We start from the raw sequence: 18,078 nt of genomic DNA, 5'->3' as shown, positions 1-18,078 counted from the left end.
TGCATGCAGGAAACTTAACCCCTTTCTTCCATAACCTTTCCCAATCTTCCAAGTGGTAGACATTCTTGACCAGGGGTTGGTAACCTAAGGCCCATGGGCTGGTAGCTGTCTGTGAGGTTTGTCTAACCGGCCCATGGCAACCCCTCCCAACCCCCCAACACCGCCTGCTCTTACCGGCGCAGCACATATTGGCACAGCATGGTGTGGCACAGCATGGAGACCAACTTCTGGGTTGATGGCACCTGTGCGCATGCACATGGGCACTCCTCCGACCCAGATGTGTGCCAGAAATAGCATGCGGAAACACATGCAGGACGGAGAAGCACCCAAAATAGCATGTGTGCATGCGCACGGGTGGGACACAGGTGAGGCTGTGGGTTAAACCACAGAGCCTAGGGCTTGCCGATAAGAAGGTTGGCGGTTCGAATCCCTGCGACGGGGTGAGCTCCCGTTGCTTGGTCCCTGCTCCTGCCAACCTAGCAGTTCGAAAGCACGCCAAAGTGCAAGTAGATAAATAGGCACCGCTCTGGCGGGAAGGTAAACGGCGTTTCCGTGCGCTGCTCTGGTTCGCCAGAAGCGGCTTAGTCATGCTGGCCACATGACCCAGAAGCTGGATGCCAGCTCCCTCAGCCAATAAAGCGAGATGAGAGCTGCAACCCCAGAGTCGACCACGACTGGACCTAATGGTCAGGGGTCCCTTTACCTTCACCTATGTGCACGGGCGCTCCTCCGACCTGGAAGAGTGTGCGTGTGCACACACTCCGGCCCATTCTCCGGCGGACGGAACGTCAACTGGCCCATCCTCCGATTAAGGTTGCTGACCTCTGTTCTTGACTGTCTTGTTTTGGTTGCATGTAATCTGTTCTGGGGTATCTGCTTGGCTGAAGAGCAGGGTACAAATGTTCTAAGTAAAGAATAGAACAAAATGTCACACAAGGAAATGGAAAACCCAGCCTTGGGGAGGAGGGAAATTGGAAGAGCAGTATTATAGCAAAAATCAGAACCCTAAAACACAGAAATTTGGGGCATTTCGATGTATGTTTAGAACATCCTCAAATACTACTGTATATTTGCAAAGATGGGCTGCACACATACATCTGTAGGCGCCTGAGGCTCCTTTATAGGACTGTGGGAGGAATTCAGTTCCGTTTGCCTTTAAAGCAGAATTGACCTCATTTGCACTTCCTGAAACAATACATGAACCAAAACACAGGTGTCCTTCGAAATTCTCAGTTCCCCGAATTTTGCAATGAAGCTCTGTGCTAAAATGAATGTACTAGAGTAAGGTGTGCATGGAAAAAAGATACAAAAATGCATAATGAAAATTCATCGTGCAAGTATGTACACTGGTGAAAAAACCACATATGAAAATATGTATAATAGGAAAAATTCAGACTAAAATGCTTGTGAATTGTTATGAAGATTGTATTTCATCATCATCATCATCATCAGCCTGCTGTGAAAATCTGGAGAACAAAATTTGAGATTGGAAAAATGAGAAGCTTGATAGATTCGCCCATCTCTACTTCCAGGTGATCAGGACTGAGTAAGGGCCTGTTACCTTTTGTTGTTGTTGTTGTTGTTGTTGTTGTTGTTGTTGTTGTTGTTAGTCTTGTCCGACTCTTCGTGAGGTTGTTGATGCTTCTGTGTGATGTTTCCTGTTACCTTACAGGGACGCAAATATAAGGTAATTCAGAGACATTTGGGGGAACTCCGAGCCAATGTGTCGTGATTAGATTGTGTGCCTGGTGCTCCCACTATTTCTCATTGTTAGCCCACAGGTATTTATAATCCTGACCAGATTCACTTTGGATCACCCTACAAACTATGGCAAGTTCTTAAAGAAATGGGAGTGCCTGATCACCTCATGTCTCCTGAGAAATCTCTATGTGGGACAAGAAGCTACAGTTAGAACTGGATATGGAACAACTGATTGGCTCAAAATTGGGAAAGGAGTACGGCAAGGCTGTATTTTGTCTCCCTGCTTATTTAACTTATATGCAGAATTCATCATGCGAAAGGCTGGACTGGATGAATCCCGAGCCGGAATTAAGATCGCCGGAAGAAATATCAACAACCTCAGATATGCAGATGACACAACCTTGATGGCAGAAAGTGAGGAGGAATTAAAGAACCTTTTAATGAGGGTGAAAGAGGAGAGCGCAAAATATGGTCTGAAGCTCAACATCAAAAAAACGAAGATCATGGCAACTGGTCCCATCACCTCCTGGCAAATAGAAGGGGAAGAAATGGAGGCAGTGAGAGATTTTACTTTCTTGGGCTCCATGATCACTGCAGATGGTGACAGCAGTCACAAAATTAAAAGACACCTGCTTCTTGGGAGAAAAGCAATGACAAACCTAGACAGCATCTTAAAAAGCAGAGACATCACCTTGCCAACAAAGGTCCGTATAGTTAAAGCTATGGTTTTCCCAGCAGTGATGTATGGAAGTGAGAGCTGGACCATAAAGAAGGCTGATTGCCGAAAAATTGATGCTTTTGAATTCTGGTGCTGGAGGAGACTCTTGAGAGTCCCATGGACTGCAAGAAGATCCAACCTATCCATTCTGAAGGAAATCAGCCCTGAGTGGTCACTGGAAGGACAGATCCTGAAGCTGAGGCTCACCATGCCTGATTCCCCAGGCAAGCTTCCTGACTGAGCAGGAATTTGAATCTGAGTCTCTGCGGTCATAGTTCAACACGCTGACCACTGTACCACAGTGGCTATTTTCTAATCCTTCCATTTAAAAGTAATTCTAGGAACAAACTGGACATTTAACGCCACAATGAAGTCCTGGAGCCCGGAAGTGAAGACTGGTTTCTTCACATTCATTTGACTCCCTGATTTCCAAGTTTCACTTGTTGGGAAAACAGAGAGTTCCAGGACTGGTTTTCTCACCAGTGGAAGCCTTGTTGGCTACAAACAGGTTACGTCAGCCTCGAATAAGAGGATGAATTGTTCTTTGTGTGCCAGATCATGTGCCAGAGACTGGTTATGCAAGGAATGAAATTATATATGTTGGTATCTGTGTTGGATTCCACATTTGCAAATGTTCCGTGTGTGCTTTTCTTAATATGGAAGAATCACTTCTTGGTGCCTCATGGGAACTGCCTCATAAATGAAACGAAAATGACACTCTTGTTTTGGAACAAATCAAGCAGTTTCAGGGTAGTAGATGAAAATGGGAGGGCCTGAATAAGGAGAAGTGGTCCAAATGTTTTGCACCACAGACCCTTCAGCCTAACATGTTGTTGTTGTTGTTATTTAGTCATTTAGTTGTGTCCGACTCTTCGTGACCCCCTGGACCAGAGCACGCCAGGCACCTCTGTCCTCCACTGCCTCCCGCAGTTTGGTCAAACTCATGCTGGCACACTGTCCCACCATCTCATCCTCTGCCGTCCCCTTCTCCTTGTGCCCTCCATCTTTCCCAACATCAGGGTCTTTTCCAGGGAGACTTCTCTTCTCATGAGGTGGCTAAAGTCTTGGAGCCTCAGCTTCAGGATCTGTCCTTCCAGTGAGCACTCAGGGCTGATTTCCTTAAGAATGGATAGGTTTGATCTTCTTGCAGTCCATGGGACTCTCAAGAGTTTCCTCCAGCACCAGAATTCAAAAGCATCAATTCTTTATGGTCCAGCTCTCACTTCCATACATCACTACATTTAGCAACTGCTGTTGAAGGAAGGAGCAGCTTACAGGGATAGAATATCCTTCTTCCCAGTGTTTAGCAGTCACTTCCCAAAAGGGTCAGTCCATGGCAGCCTTCCTTAACCCGGTGAATGATGGGATTTGTAGTTAGAATCAAAGCATCATAGAGCTGGAAGGGACCCGTAGGGTCATCTAGTCCAACCCCCTGCAATCCAGGAATCTCAGCTACAGCATCCATGACAGATGGCCATCCAACCTCTGCTTAAAAACCTCCAAGGAAGGAGAAGCCACAACCTTCCGAAAGAGACTGTTCCACAACAACAATAAACATCTAATTCACACAGCAATACAAAGAGAGGATAAAAATACAGCTAAGGAACAAAGGCAGCACTATAGCTCCACTATGAGAGACCACGATTCCACCCTTCTGATAAATACTGTATTTTTTGCACCATAACACTCACTTTTTTCCTCCTAGAAAGTAAGGGGAAATGTCTGTGTGTGTTATGGAGCGAATGCCTGCGGATGGCGGGGGGGGGATCTGCTGCAGTCGTGAGCAGAGGATCCATGGTTCCCCTTCCTTCCCTCCTCTGTGGTTACAAAGCATGGATCCACATGGATCCTCAGGATTTTTGCATTAGGCTACTCCAAACTCACTGTCAGATCACATGTCTGTGGCCACAGCATGAACCACAAAAATCATATATCCACTATTTCGTTTAGAATATTTTTTTCCTTGTTTTCCTCCTCTAAAAACTACGTGCGTGTTATGGTCTGGTGCGTGTTATAGAGCGAAAAATACGGTAATAATTTTTAATTTATACCCCGCCCTTCCCGGTTCAGAAAACCGGGCTCAGGGCGGCTAACAACAAATTTAAAACACCTAAATGATGCAACAAAAAAACAGCATAAAATACAGTATAAAACGTGAATAACAATAAATTCAGAATTCAAAAATCAATTTAGGGGGGAAAACCATCCAATGAACATTAGATGATCACCAGGGCTAGCTGGCTAAATTAGTCCTACTTGGGCCAGCGAGGAGACCAGGGGAGAATTAGCTGTGGGATCCCAGTGGATAATCTTCATAAAAAGGGGAGAGGGAGGGAAGGAAGGGGAATAAAAGATCAGGCTGAGTTCAAATTAAAGGCCAGGCAGAATAGCTCTGTCTTACAGGCCCTGCGGAAGGAGGTTAAATCCTGCAGGGCCCTGGTCTCCTGGGACAGAGCATTCCACCAGGTCGGAGCCATCACTGAGAAGACCCTGGTCCTGGTGGAGGATAATCTGACTTCCTTAGGGCCCTTAAGAGCCTGATTAAGAACCAAAAGCCCAGGGAAAGAGAAAAGTGTTTGTTGAGCACCAAAAACTGGGCAAAGATGGTGTCAGGCATGCCTCCCTGGGTAGAGCATTCCATCTGTTGTGGTTAAACACAGAAAATGTGGTGTCAGTTTTGAAATGTGTGCATGTGTGGGAGGAACAGTCCTTTGCAAGGTACATATATTCATGTACACCCATTGTCATGTTCTATCCTATCCTTAGTAGAACAACTTTGGGCCTTGACGCTCTCATTCCAAAGGGATGAGTTGTCAGCCTGAGGCTCTCCGTAGCCTGTTGCATTTCATCCTGAAATTAATTTAAAAGCTGTTCTGCATCCTTTTTGATCTTGACTGGCAGCCAGGGGTGGAGAAAGGGGGGCGGTGCGGGCAGTTCAACCCGGGTGTCACCACAGAGGGGCGTGACAAAATGCCAGGCGTCACTCACCACCGGGCCTGTAGCGTGCCCGAGCCACGCATCTGGTATGCCCCACGGAGGACCTTAAGGTCCACAAATGACAACATATTGGAGGTCCCAAGCCGCAAGGTGGTTAGATCGGTCTCAACTAGGGCCAGGGCCTTTTCAGTACTGGCCCCAATCTGGTGGAACGCTCTGTCACAAGAGACTAGGGTCCTGCGGGACTTGACATCTTTCCGCAGGGCCTGCAAGACAGAGCTGTTCCGCCTGGCCTTTGGTTTGGACTCAGTCTGACCCTTATGTTGCCCTCCCCTTACAGTCTTGATTTATCGGCTACATTCAAAATGAGGCTGCATTTTAAACTGCATTTTAACCTGTATTTTAAATTGGTGCTTTTCCCCCCTATTATGTTTTTACTGTAATTTTACTGGTGTTAGCCGCCCTGAGCCTGGCTCTGGCCGGGGAGGGCGGGGTATAAATTATTATTATTATTATTATTATTATTATCTCTACTGGGAGTGACGTGGTGGCTTGGGCACCCACAGGCTCCGCGGTGCCCCAAACGGTCCACCCGCCGCCTCCCCCTCAGCTGTAGGGGGTCTGAGTGACAGGAGGCAGACAGACTCCTCCGAGGCCTCACGGAGTGTCCTGCCCCAGCTGGCCCCGCCCTGCAGCAGCTAGCTCCGCCCCATGGGTGTCAGGCCCCGCCCCTGGGCGCAGGGCATGCAAGCTGCCCCGGGCACCTGTTTGGCTTGCTCCGCCGCTGCTGCCAGCTGTCTGGTTCCAGTTCTATTCCAGTACAGCTGGATTTTTTTATAGGGCTGGATTTCCCCAAAACCATCCCCAGTGCGCAAGAAATCTAAACCCTTCCTTCCCCACCTTCCTGTTGCATCCATGAACTGAGATTCCCCAGCTCTGATTTTCTTGCTGCCACCCCACACAGAGCTGGTAGGTTTTCTGAACAGACGGCTTAGAGACCCCAGACTTGAAGACACTGCCCTTTTCCCCCACTTCCAGGACCTCATGACTACCTTTCGCACAGTTGTGGAAATCAAACCGCAGGATAACATTTGTTTCAAGCCTGTTTCTCCTCTTCGCTCCAAGACTTCAGAGCGGTTAGAGAGCACCAGAGTCCTCTGAATATGGTGCAAAATGTGTAATAATGATAATAAATAATAATTTATTATTAATACCCCGCCCATCTGGCTGGGTTTCCCCAGCCACTCTGGGCGACTTCCAACAGAACACTAAAATACAATAACCTATTAAACATTAAAAGCTTCCCTAAACAGGGCTGCCTTCAGATGTCTTCTAAAAGTTTGGTAGTTGACATCTGATGGGAGGGCATTCCACAGGGCAGGTGCCACCACTGAAAAGGCCCTCTGCCTGGTTCCCTGTAACTTGGCTTCTGGCAGTGAGGGAACTGCCAGAAAGCCCTCGGCGCTGGACCTCAGTGTCCAGGCAGAACGATGGAGGTGGAGGTGTAATATTTATATGGTAATTGCCACGCAAATTACTGGCTTGTGGTTTAGCTGAAATTGGTTGGGCGAGATGACCCATTGGATCACTTCCAACTTGACAAGTTTATGATTCAAAGGCCACACTTAGTGCCGGATTTACGTATAAGCTAAACAAGCTAAGCTTAGGGCCCCACTCTCTTGGGGGGGGCCAAAAATTTCAGTATTAATATACTACTTCTTAATTGTATTTCAGTTCAACAATTACTTTGATAAAGTACATATTTTGTATTTTGCGATGTGGAAATGGCTTTAGATACGTATTAGGTCCATAAATTACCATATAGCGCATATTCAACACACAAAAAAGCGACAATTTGTTGTTGACAAAGGAAAGCTGGACATAGAAAGGGCCGCATTATCTTCAGTAGCTTAAGGGTAAAGGTAAAGGGACCACTGACCATTAGGTCCAGTCGTGGCCGACTCTGGGGTTGCGGCGCTCATCTCGCTTTATTGGCCGAGGGAGCCGGCGTACAGCTTCTGGGTCATGTGGCCAGCAGGACTAAGCCGCTTCTGGCGAACCAGAGCAGCGCACGGAAACACCGTTTACCCTTCCCGCCAGAGTGGTACTTATTTATCTACTTGCACTTTGACGTGCTTTCGAACTGCTAGGTTGGCTTAGGGCCTCATCAAACCTAAATCCGGTCCTGGCCACACTCACTCTTCTAGCGGCACCAGATATATGGGGTGCAAGCGGTTCCAGCCCTCTCAATATTTTGAAGCCAGGGGCCCAGCCCCCCCCCAAAAAAAATATTGAGGGCAAGTCAGCACCCCTTACCCTTTCCCATGTCACCTTCACTCCTATTGTTGGCCAGAGCAAAGCTCATCATCCTTAATCCAGAAACCAAGCCATATTGATTTCCACTGATGTCGAAATGACAGAGAGAACAAGCACAGACTCATTCCTCACAGTTCCTCTGAGCTCCTGAATGTGCAATGCCCAATATTTTTGCCTCTGGCAAGCAACTCTCTGTATAGTCAACACACACAGACTTGCGCATTCCCAAAATCCCTGCCCCCCCATGTCCCTAGAACAAATTATTATTAGTAATAATAATAATAATATTTTTTTATTTATACCCCGTCCTTCCCGGTTCAAAACCAGGGCTCAGGGCGGCTAACAACAAATTTAAAACACTTAATTATAAAAGCAGCATAAAATACAGTATAAAAACATGAATAACAATAAAATTCAAAAATCAATTAGATAATCCCCAGGGCTAGCTGGGTGAATTGATCCTACTTGGGCCAGCGAGGAGGCCAGGGGAGAATTAGCTGTGGGGTCTCAGAGCGGGTGATCTTCATAAAAGGGGAGGGGGAGGGAAGAGAAGGGAAATAAAAGATCAGGCTGAATTCTAATTAAAGGCCAGGTGGAAGAGCTTTGTCTTACAGGCCTGGCGGAAGGAGGTTCACTCTTGCAGGGCCCTGGTCTCATGGGACAGAGCATTCCACCAGGTTGGAGCCATCACTGAGAAGGCCCTGGCCCTGGTGGAGGATAGTCTGACTTCCTTAGGGCCCGGGACCTCTAAACTATGGTTATTCATGGACCTTAAGGTCCTCTGCGGGGCATACCAGTATTATTATTATTATTTATCGAATTTGTATACCAGCCTTCATCCATAGAACTCAAGGCAGTTCACAGCATGAAACTACAAGATACACAGAATACATAATAAGAACAATAACAAACCAAACTAATAACCTTCCCCTAACAAACACATTTAAAAGAGTATAGGATGACAACCAACCAAAGGCCTGGATGAAGAGGAACATTATTGCCTGGCGACTAAAGGTGTATAATGAAGGTACCAGCTGAACCTCCCTGGCGAGAGCATTCCGCAACCTGGGGTGGAGCCACTGCAGAGAAGGCCCTGTTCTTGTGTTGCCACCCTCTGGACCTCTCATGGCAGAGGCACACCAAGAAGGGCTTCAGAGGATGATCTCAGGGTACAGGCTCACATGGAGAGAGGCGGTCCTTGAGGTTTTGTAGTTCTGAGCCACAATCCAAGAGTGCTGGGCCCGGGGGTAACCCATGAAACACGGTCCAGGACCGGTCCAGAATCCATAGGTTCCGCTGGGAGTCAGTCTGACACAAGGCAAGGACTGGTACAGGATCTCAGGCAGGTTCTGGCATACAGCAATGTTGCTCCCGCAACCTGGGGTGGGGTCTGACAGCCTTTTATCTTTGTCTGGGTAGTGGCCGGTCCTGATCCCCTGGCGACTCACCTCCCTGGCTCACCCAAAGGCGAGCACTCCTCCTGCGAGTACTCAGGTCTCTCCTTCTCTCAGACCTTAGTCTCTGCAGCTCAGGAGACGTCGGTGGGTTACTAGACCCAGGGGCTGCCTCAGCCTCCCCTGACCCAACCGGTAGTGGAGCAGCTGTGAGTGATGGCCCAACTGAAGGCAACGAGGTCATCCCCGCATCTGGAGCCAGGGCAGGCTCAGGCCCCTGACTCGGCCCAGCTGGTGCTTGTTGCAGGGGAACCTGTGCAGACTGGGACTCTCCAGGATCAGGCCCCAGACTTGGTTCAGATGATGCCTGAGGCAGAGGATCCGGTGCAGACTGAGTCTCCCCAGGTTCCGAATCCGAGTCCGAATCCCAGGCCATCACACCAAGGCATGAGAGATCCAGTGTGGTTCATGAAACTCACTGGGTGACTTGGGGGGAGACACTCAGCCTGACCTATATCCATAGGGTTATTGTGAGGATAAGAACCTGAGTTCCTCAGAGGCGAGGCGGAAACATGAATGGAATAAGGAGGAGGAAATGTCATCTTCTGATGAACGAGTCCCTTCTAAAGGACATTTCCTTCTCTCTGTGTGAAGCCAAAGTTCCCATTCTCAATAGCAGCCAAGGAACAGTCTGCCTACACCTGAGATCTCTCTACTTTGTCTCCGATAGCATCATCCTCTGACCAGCTTGTCTTGCTCGGCTTCTTCAGGTCAATGACCTTGGATTTCGGGCAATGACAAATCCTTGCACCAAACACACACCCAGCAGAGAGAGAGCTTCGCCCGGGGCACTGGGTGCAAAACATTCAATGGTGCCTGCCTGCCTTCATAATTAGCACTGCCTTTAAGTGATGCTGGAGATGGGTGGTGCTGTGGGTTAAACCACAGAGCCTGGGACTTGCCAATCAGAAGGTCGGCGGTTCAAATCCCCACAACGGGGTGAGCTCCTGTTGCTCGGTCCCTGCTCCTGCCAACCTAGCAGTTCAAAAGCACGTCAAAGTGCAAGTAGATAAATAGGTACCACTCCGGCGGGAAGGTAAACGGTGTTTCCGTGCGCTGCTCTGGTTCGCCAGAAGCGGCTTAGTCATGCTGGCCACATGACCCGGAAGCTGTATGCCAGCTCCCTCAACCAGTAAAGTGAGATGAGCGCCAGAACCCCAGAGCTGGCCACAACTGGACCTAATGATCAGGGGTCCCTTTACCTTACCTTTTAAGTGATGCTAGTCTGGAGATTTCTTTTTTATTAAAAGAACAATGTGTGGGTGGGGCCTTTTCTGTGACCTTATGTGTCAGGGACCGTGCTGAGAAGAGCCACACTGAGGAAGAATGGTGGGATCCTTCCCCCCGCCCCGATCCTGAATCTTCCCAGAAGCAGGAGGACAGTGTAGATTTGGAACAGCGGTTTGCAGAGGGGCACAGTTCAGAAGGCAGAAGCTGGGAAATACTGGATGGGGAACAGCTAGCAGAAGAAACACCAGAAGAGAGAAAGTGAACAGATTCACAGCCTCTGGATAGTATCCGCCCCCCTTCCCCAAAGTCACGGAGAGCTCAGAAAGTGTCAGAACAGAAAGCAAAGAGGCTACAAACTCAGAGTACAAGACATAGGAGTGACGTAGATTAATAGGGACAGAGGAGGTGTGATCCTTAATTGGGAGCACCGCCATTCTGGGTAGACGCTTTCTTTGGTCCCTCACTGTGTTTATTAAAGAAACTAACTGGTAAGAACTCCCTTTCATTTGATCTGCTCATTTACGGCCACGGTGGAGGAAACCAATTCCCCGAAGCCTCACTTTATGGTACCTTTGTTTGTTGTTTACACTAAACCTGCACAGAAGCTTAGCTTGCCTGTCTGTTTTTCATTTTCCTTGGCCCTTTGTGATGTCCACAGAGATGGGCTCACTCATGGGATACCCCTAATAATGCAAAATCATAGAGTTAGACCTCAACTGTCCTCTCATCCAAGCCTCTGCCAGTACAGGAGGTCCCTGATGGGAACATCCCTCCTAGGAGTTCATCCACCTATATTATTATTAGTAGTAGTAGTAAAGGTAAAGGTAAAGGGACCCCTGACCATTAGGTCCAGTCGTGGCCGACTCTGGGGTTTTGGCGCTCATCTTGCTTTACTGGCCAAGGGAGCCAGCGTACAGCTTCTGGGTCATGTGGCCAGCATGACTAAGCCGCTTCTGGCGAACCAGAGCAGCGCACGGAAATGCCATTTACCTTCCCGCCGGAGTGGTACCTATTTATAAATGATTTTGCTGATTTTCTTTATTTCTGCATTCCAAAATCTTATTGATTCCAATTACATCCCAGTCACAATAATAATCCCTTATACAACAGCTGTAGTATTGATAACTTCTATGCGTGTTGACACATTAAATGAATTATAAGACTACAAGTGAAGATCTCATACTGTATCATTGTTCTCCCTGTGTGTGACATTTATTCTGTCCGTATTGTTTCTTCCTGTCCTTGTAAAATGTTATCTCTATCTTTTCTCAGTTGTTGCTGTTATCCGCCATGCCTTAAGCGGAGCTGATATCCCAATGTTGTTCCCAAAAAAATTCCGTCACTCAGTCCCGTGCTTCTTTGTTTTTGCAACTTTAACAACAGCTGCAAACGTCACTCTGTCCCAGTCAGTAACCTGTTTCCGCCATTTCCCCTCCCAGCCTAGGAAGAAGAGTGATCTGCCATACTGTCAGTGCCTTAATAATAAACCTTATCAGTTCCTTGGCAAGTTTCCAGACTCCTTTCATGGTATTCGAATGATTGAAAGTAGTAATTGTATTTTAAATTGGCATTGTTATAATGAGCTATCATTGGATCATAATTTTAAAATTATTATAAAAAAATAAATAAGGCCTAGAAATTAATAAATGATAGGGTTTTGATTATGTGGGAAGTGAAGTGAGAAATACAAGCTGAAGAGAAATTCCAGGGCTAGTCTATGCAAAACAACCTGGCCAATCAAGGGCCATTAAGAAACAATACAGGCTATTGAGGGCCATTGGCCTTTGCCCTGCCCTGTGGTGTGAAAAGAGACAGGGGTTTGGAAGGCTGCCCGGGTAACTGGGTGTGAGGTGACAGGAAAAGATATTCTGGGTCAAGATGTGCTGGGAAGAAGGAAGAAGGAAGACAGGGATCCCTTTGAAGGTGACCCGAAAACTGCAACTAATCCAGAACACGGCAGCTAGACTGGTGACTGGGAGCGGCCGCCGAGACCACATAGCACTGGTCTTGAAAGACCTACATTGTACGTTTCCAAGCACAATTCAAAGTGTTGGTGTTGACCTTTAAAGCCCTAAACGGCCTCGGTCCAGCATAGCTGAAGGAGCGTCTCCACCCCCATCATTCTGCCCGGACACTGAGGTCCAGCTCTGAGGGCCTTCTGGCGGTTCCCTCACTGTGAGAAGCCAAGTTACAGGGAACCAGGCAGAGGGCCTTCTTGGTGGTGGCACCCTCCCTGTGGAACGCCCTCCCTCCAGATGTCAAAGAGAACAACAAGTACCAGACTTTTAGAAGACATCTGAAGGCAGCCCTGTTTAGGGAAGCTTTTAATGTTTGATGTATTACAGTATTTTAATGCTTTTTTGGAAGCCGCCCAGAGTGGCTGGGGAAGCCCAGCCAGATGGTCGGAGTATAAAATATTATTATTATTATTATTATTATTATTATTATTATTATTATTATTAGACTACCCGAAGGAGTCTCAAAGCGGCTAACATTCTCCTTTCTCTTCCTCCCCCACAACAAACACTCTGTGAGGTGAGTGGGGCTGAGAGACTTCAGAGAAGTGTGACTGGCCCAAGGTCACCCAGCAGCTGCATGTGGAGGAGCGGAGACGCGAACCCGGTTCCCCAGATTACGAGACTACCACTCTTAACCACTACACCACACATTATTCTTATTATTATTATCTTAGGCAGGCAGCCTGAAGGCTGACTGCATTGCAGTGAGGGACAAGCACCGCTTGAAATGACCATGCTGTAAGATCTGGAATCCCTCCATGCAGACTAAATATAATAATAATTTATTATTTATACCCCTCCCATCTGGCTGGGTTTCCCCAGCCACCCGGAAGTAACAGAGCACATTACTTCTGGGTTTCTCTGCTCACACATGCGCAGACACTCAAAATGACATCATGCGCATGCACGGAAGCGGTGCACCCGTTCGCATCTTACGTTCGCTTCAGGATGCGAACGGGGCTCCGGAATCGATCCCGTTCGCATCCAGAGGTACCACTGTAATCAGTCAGAAGGTATTAGGAAGGTATAGGCTGGTAAAGAAACTAAAGTTAAGATACTGTACTGACAGGAATATTATTTGAGAAACCATAAACTTGTCAATGTTTGTAAAATAAACTTGTCTTTTAAAGCGGATTGGAGAAATTCATGGCTATCAGTGACTAGTAGCCAGGATGACTGTGCTCTGTCTCCCAAGTCGGAGAAAGTAAATGCTTCTTAACGCCAGTTGCTGAAGCCACAGAAGGAGAGATTTGCCCTTGAGTTCGAATTCTGTTTGCTGGTTTCCCACGGGCATTGGGTTGGCCCCTGTGAGAACAAAGTGCTGGACTAGGTGGGCCGTTGGCCTGATCCTGCAGTCTCTTAGTATGTTCCTATGCAAATAAAACATGTCTTCATTGCATGGGCCTTCTGGTTTTGCAACTCTTGCTCCCAACTCTCTAATTGGCACAAGCTATATTTAGCATCAATTTGCACCCGGTTTCTCTCGCTCCCAAGGTGTCCCCATAGCTCATGTGGGATTGAGTCAGGCTGCTTATGTTTGGGAGACGCCCCGAAACTCATAATGGGGCTTAACGCGATTGCATGCAAATTGCAATGTAAATTACCCTCTTAGAGTGAGCCATTAATCCACTCCAGGGAGAAGAAGGTCCCTGCCTTTTGCAGTGTGGTGTAATAGCTACACTGCGTTGGATTTTACTGCTTTTAGGCAGCTTGAGCTGTATTCACACTTCCTTTTACACACACACACACACACACACACACACACACGATTTCCCAGTGCTGGGTCTTTCATCTGTGTTCACACGACATTATCCAAAATAAACAGGTTTAAGTATAACTTTATGAAAAATACAGGAGCTTTTCTACTAGGGATAACGGACACAGGTATAGCAAGAGAAGATCCGAAAGTATTCTTCTACGCCACAGGAGCGGCAAGGATCCTAATTGCTAAAAACTGGAAAAAAGAAACTGTGCCAACAAAAAAGGAACAGCAAGACAAACTGTTGAACTGGCTAGATTAAGAGAGACAATTAGAGATCACACTAGACAAGAGTTTCAAAAAGCATGGGGGAAATGCAGAAAATACTTCACAAAACAGTGCCCTAAAATACATACCTGGACTTGTTCCGATTAATGTCTGCAGGAGACTGTGGATATTTAAGTTATAATTAGAAAAATCTTAATAATTATCCATAAAGGAAACAGTTTATAAGAAGTAAATAAGGAGGCCAGATACAGGATAAAGGAAGTCTTTTATTTGGTTGTTTGTACTGTTGTATGTTTTGCTCATTGTATGTTATGTTCACGTTTAATGAGGGTGGATTTCTGTATTGGGAGGGGTGGGGGGTTTATGTTATGTTGTAAATAAAATTTCCAATAAAAATTTAAATAAATAAATAAATAAATAGGTACCCTGTACAGTACTTCGTTATATTGCATGAGATTCCAACTCTGTATTAGGAAGATTTTTCTGGCATTAAGAGCTGTTTGGCAGTGGAACGGACTTCCTCGGACGGTGGCAGACTCTCCTTCCTTCTATGATTACTGTTTGATGTCTTGTTTATCAAACCAGCTCTGGAGCCCTTAAGCTGCTCGGAATTCATTCCTATGCAAGCATAGGGTGAAGACACCGCTGCCCTGTCAACGGTCCCTGCTGACTACACAAACAGAAACGAATCTGACACTAAAGAAGCTGTGTTGATGTGAACACACATCAGCTTCAACTTCACTGTGCTCAAAGGTGCTAATGTGAACATGCCCCTCAGCGGCAGAGCATACCAGGTTCTGGTAAACTGGAGGGGGGCACTGCCAGTCAGTGCAGACAGTATAAGGCTAGTCTACCATAAAGCTTTGTTGTGAGGATGGCCCTGGCATGTGCACCTTGGCCTGACATCAAAAGAAGCTGGTTTATGCCAGTTTAGACTCTGTCCACAGCCCCATAGTGTCTACTCTGACTGGCAGCAGCCCTCCATGGTTTCACTCAGAGGGTTGTCAGGCTAAGTGGATCTTTGCTTTGATCGGGCAGGGCTTTTTAATGTTCTTATACAGCACATCCTCATGATCTTTTTAAACAGATGCAGTATGTATTAATTTCAATCTAATTGACTTGAATTGCCGTACTAAGAGCTGGTTTGCATTTCAGAATACGAATGTATATTTGCATCAGACCCTGCCCTGTTAGATCCCTGCAAAGCGTGTTTTAATAGGAGAATGGGAATTCATGGTTCTGCTTTTTTCCTCACTGCTGCCTGTGTGCGTCATGAGTTGTTGTTGTTGATGATTTGATTTCTTACCTGCCCTTACCCAGGGCAAGTTGCAGCAACTTGAAAACGCAATATGAAAACCAGTTTGGAGGAGGAGGCAGACACCCGTTGCAGTTTAGCCTGCCACGCAACATAGGAAACCAACCCTAAAGAGGTGGGCAAGCTTGGAACAGCCTGCAGGATCAGGCCAGTGACCCAACTAGTCCAGCATCCTGTTGTCGCTGTGGCCAGATGCTTGTGGAGAACCTGCAAGCAAAAGAGCAACTCTCCCCTCCTGAGGTTTCCAGAAACTGGTATTTAGAAGTGTAAGTGCCTCTTGGGCTCCATGATCACTGCAGACGGAGACAGCAGTCACGAAATTAAAAGACGCCTGCTTCTTGGGAGAAAAGCAATGACAAACCTAGACAGCATCTTATAAAGCAGAGACATCACCTTGCCAACAAAGGTCCGTATAGTTAAAGCTATGGTTTCCCCAGTACAGTGGTACATCGGGTTAAGTACTTAATGTGTTCCAGAGGTCTGTACTTAACCTGAGACTGTTCTTAACCTGAAGCACCACTTTAGCTAATGGGGCCTCCTGCTGCCACCGCGCCACCGGAGCACGATTTCTGTTCTCATCCTGAAGCAACGTTCTTAACCCGAGGTACTATTTCTGGGTTAGCGGAGTCTGTAACCTGAAGCGTATGTAACCCGAGGTACCACTGTAGTGATGTATGGAAGTGAGAGCTGGACCCTAAAGAAGGCTGATCGCCGAAGAATGGATGCTTTTGAATTCTGGTGCTGGAGGAGACTCTTGAGAGTCCCATGGACTGCAAGAAGATCAAACCTCTCCATTCTGAAGAAAATCAGCCCTGAGTGCTCACTGGAAGGACAGATCCTGAAGCTGAGACTCCAAGACTTTGGCCACCTCAGGAGAAGAGAAGACTCTCTGGAAAAGACCCTGATGTTGGGAAAGATGGAGGGCACAAGGAGAAGGGGACGACAGAGGACGAGATGGTGGGACAGTGCTCTCGAAGCTACCAGCATGAGTTTCACCAATCTGCGGGAGGCAGTGGAAGACAGGAGTGCCTGGCGTGCTCTGGTCCAGGGGGTCACGAAGAGGCGGACACGACTAAACGACTAAACAACAACAAGTGTCTCTGACTGTGGAGGCAGTGCAAAAGCATCATGACTCGTAGCCTTAATAGCATTCTCCTGCCCCATGAATTTGTCTTGTCCTCTTTGAAAGCCATCCAAGTTGGAACTCATGCAACACCTGTTTCGCCCTGGCAGTCCAAGTAACCAAAAGGCCGCTGTTCGCCCCCCCGATGGGGCCCTTTTACTGGGGTTTGCAGGTAGCACACCCCCAAGATAGTTTTCTGGGCTTCTTCAGTGGTCTAATCTCAAAGTCTTGATACGTATATTGATATTCACTAATAATAATTCAAACCAAATCTGATTAGAAATAGCTTGATGCACTTCTAAACGATCGATTAAATCAAAAATACATATTCATTATAGATAAAATCAAACTTACTACAGAAATTTATACTTCCATCTTACAGAAACATATACTTCCATCTTATAGAGAATATTCTTTCTTGGCTTAAGCTTAAGAGACTGATTTGCTTAGCAAAGTTACCCTGCTTGGATCTGGATATAAATATGAAAAACTAAGGTAAAAAAATATATGGATTTTTAAGATAAACTATCAGGTGCCATAGAAAAAGTTTGACAGTGGAAACCATGGAGGGATGGAGGAAATTCTAAGGGTTCAGAGAATCCTATATGTTTATGATCAATGTTTAAATTCAAATGTATATTGTAAAACTGAATTTAAAAACAAATAAATAAAGCCATCCAAGTTGGTTGCTATCCTGTGGGAAGGAGTTCCACAGTCTAACTCTGCGCTGCATGAAAAAAAAACTTCATTTTCTCTGTCCCGAATCATCCTACATTCAGCTGCATCGAATGGCCGTGAATTCTCATGTTATGAGAAAGGGATAAAACATTCCTCTATCCACGTTCTCCATGCCAGTCATCATTTTATAAATTCCTGCCGTGTCTCTTCTTCGCCTTTTCTCCAAACGTTGCAGCCTTTCCTCCTCCATCTGCTTAACTGTTTTGGTGGCCCTTTCCCGAACTTGAGAGACAGGGAAAGAAGGAAGCAAAATGGTCGCAATTACAATGTTAGCATCCCAGCAAGCAAATCTCATAGCATCGCAAAGCCAGAACACAACACTCTCATGTCACACCAACTACCATGTATGGGAGAATAGATGCAATGTTGGACTTGCCAAGCTGGCCTGGGTTCAAATTCCTACTCAGCTACAAAGCTTAGTTGGGGGCGGAGGCGCTGCTAAATGAAGGCCACTCATCATCTCTGCTTAATCTACCTTGCAGGACTGTTTGGGAGATGAATGAGATGAGCTCACCAGAACGTCATGCTGGAAGAACAAGAG

The sequence above is a fragment of the Podarcis melisellensis genome (assembly GCF_964234715.1).
Source record: "Podarcis melisellensis genome assembly, chromosome: 7".
NCBI classification, from domain to species: domain Eukaryota; kingdom Metazoa; phylum Chordata; class Lepidosauria; order Squamata; family Lacertidae; genus Podarcis; species Podarcis melisellensis.
Note: the sequence above shows the minus strand (reverse complement) of the source record.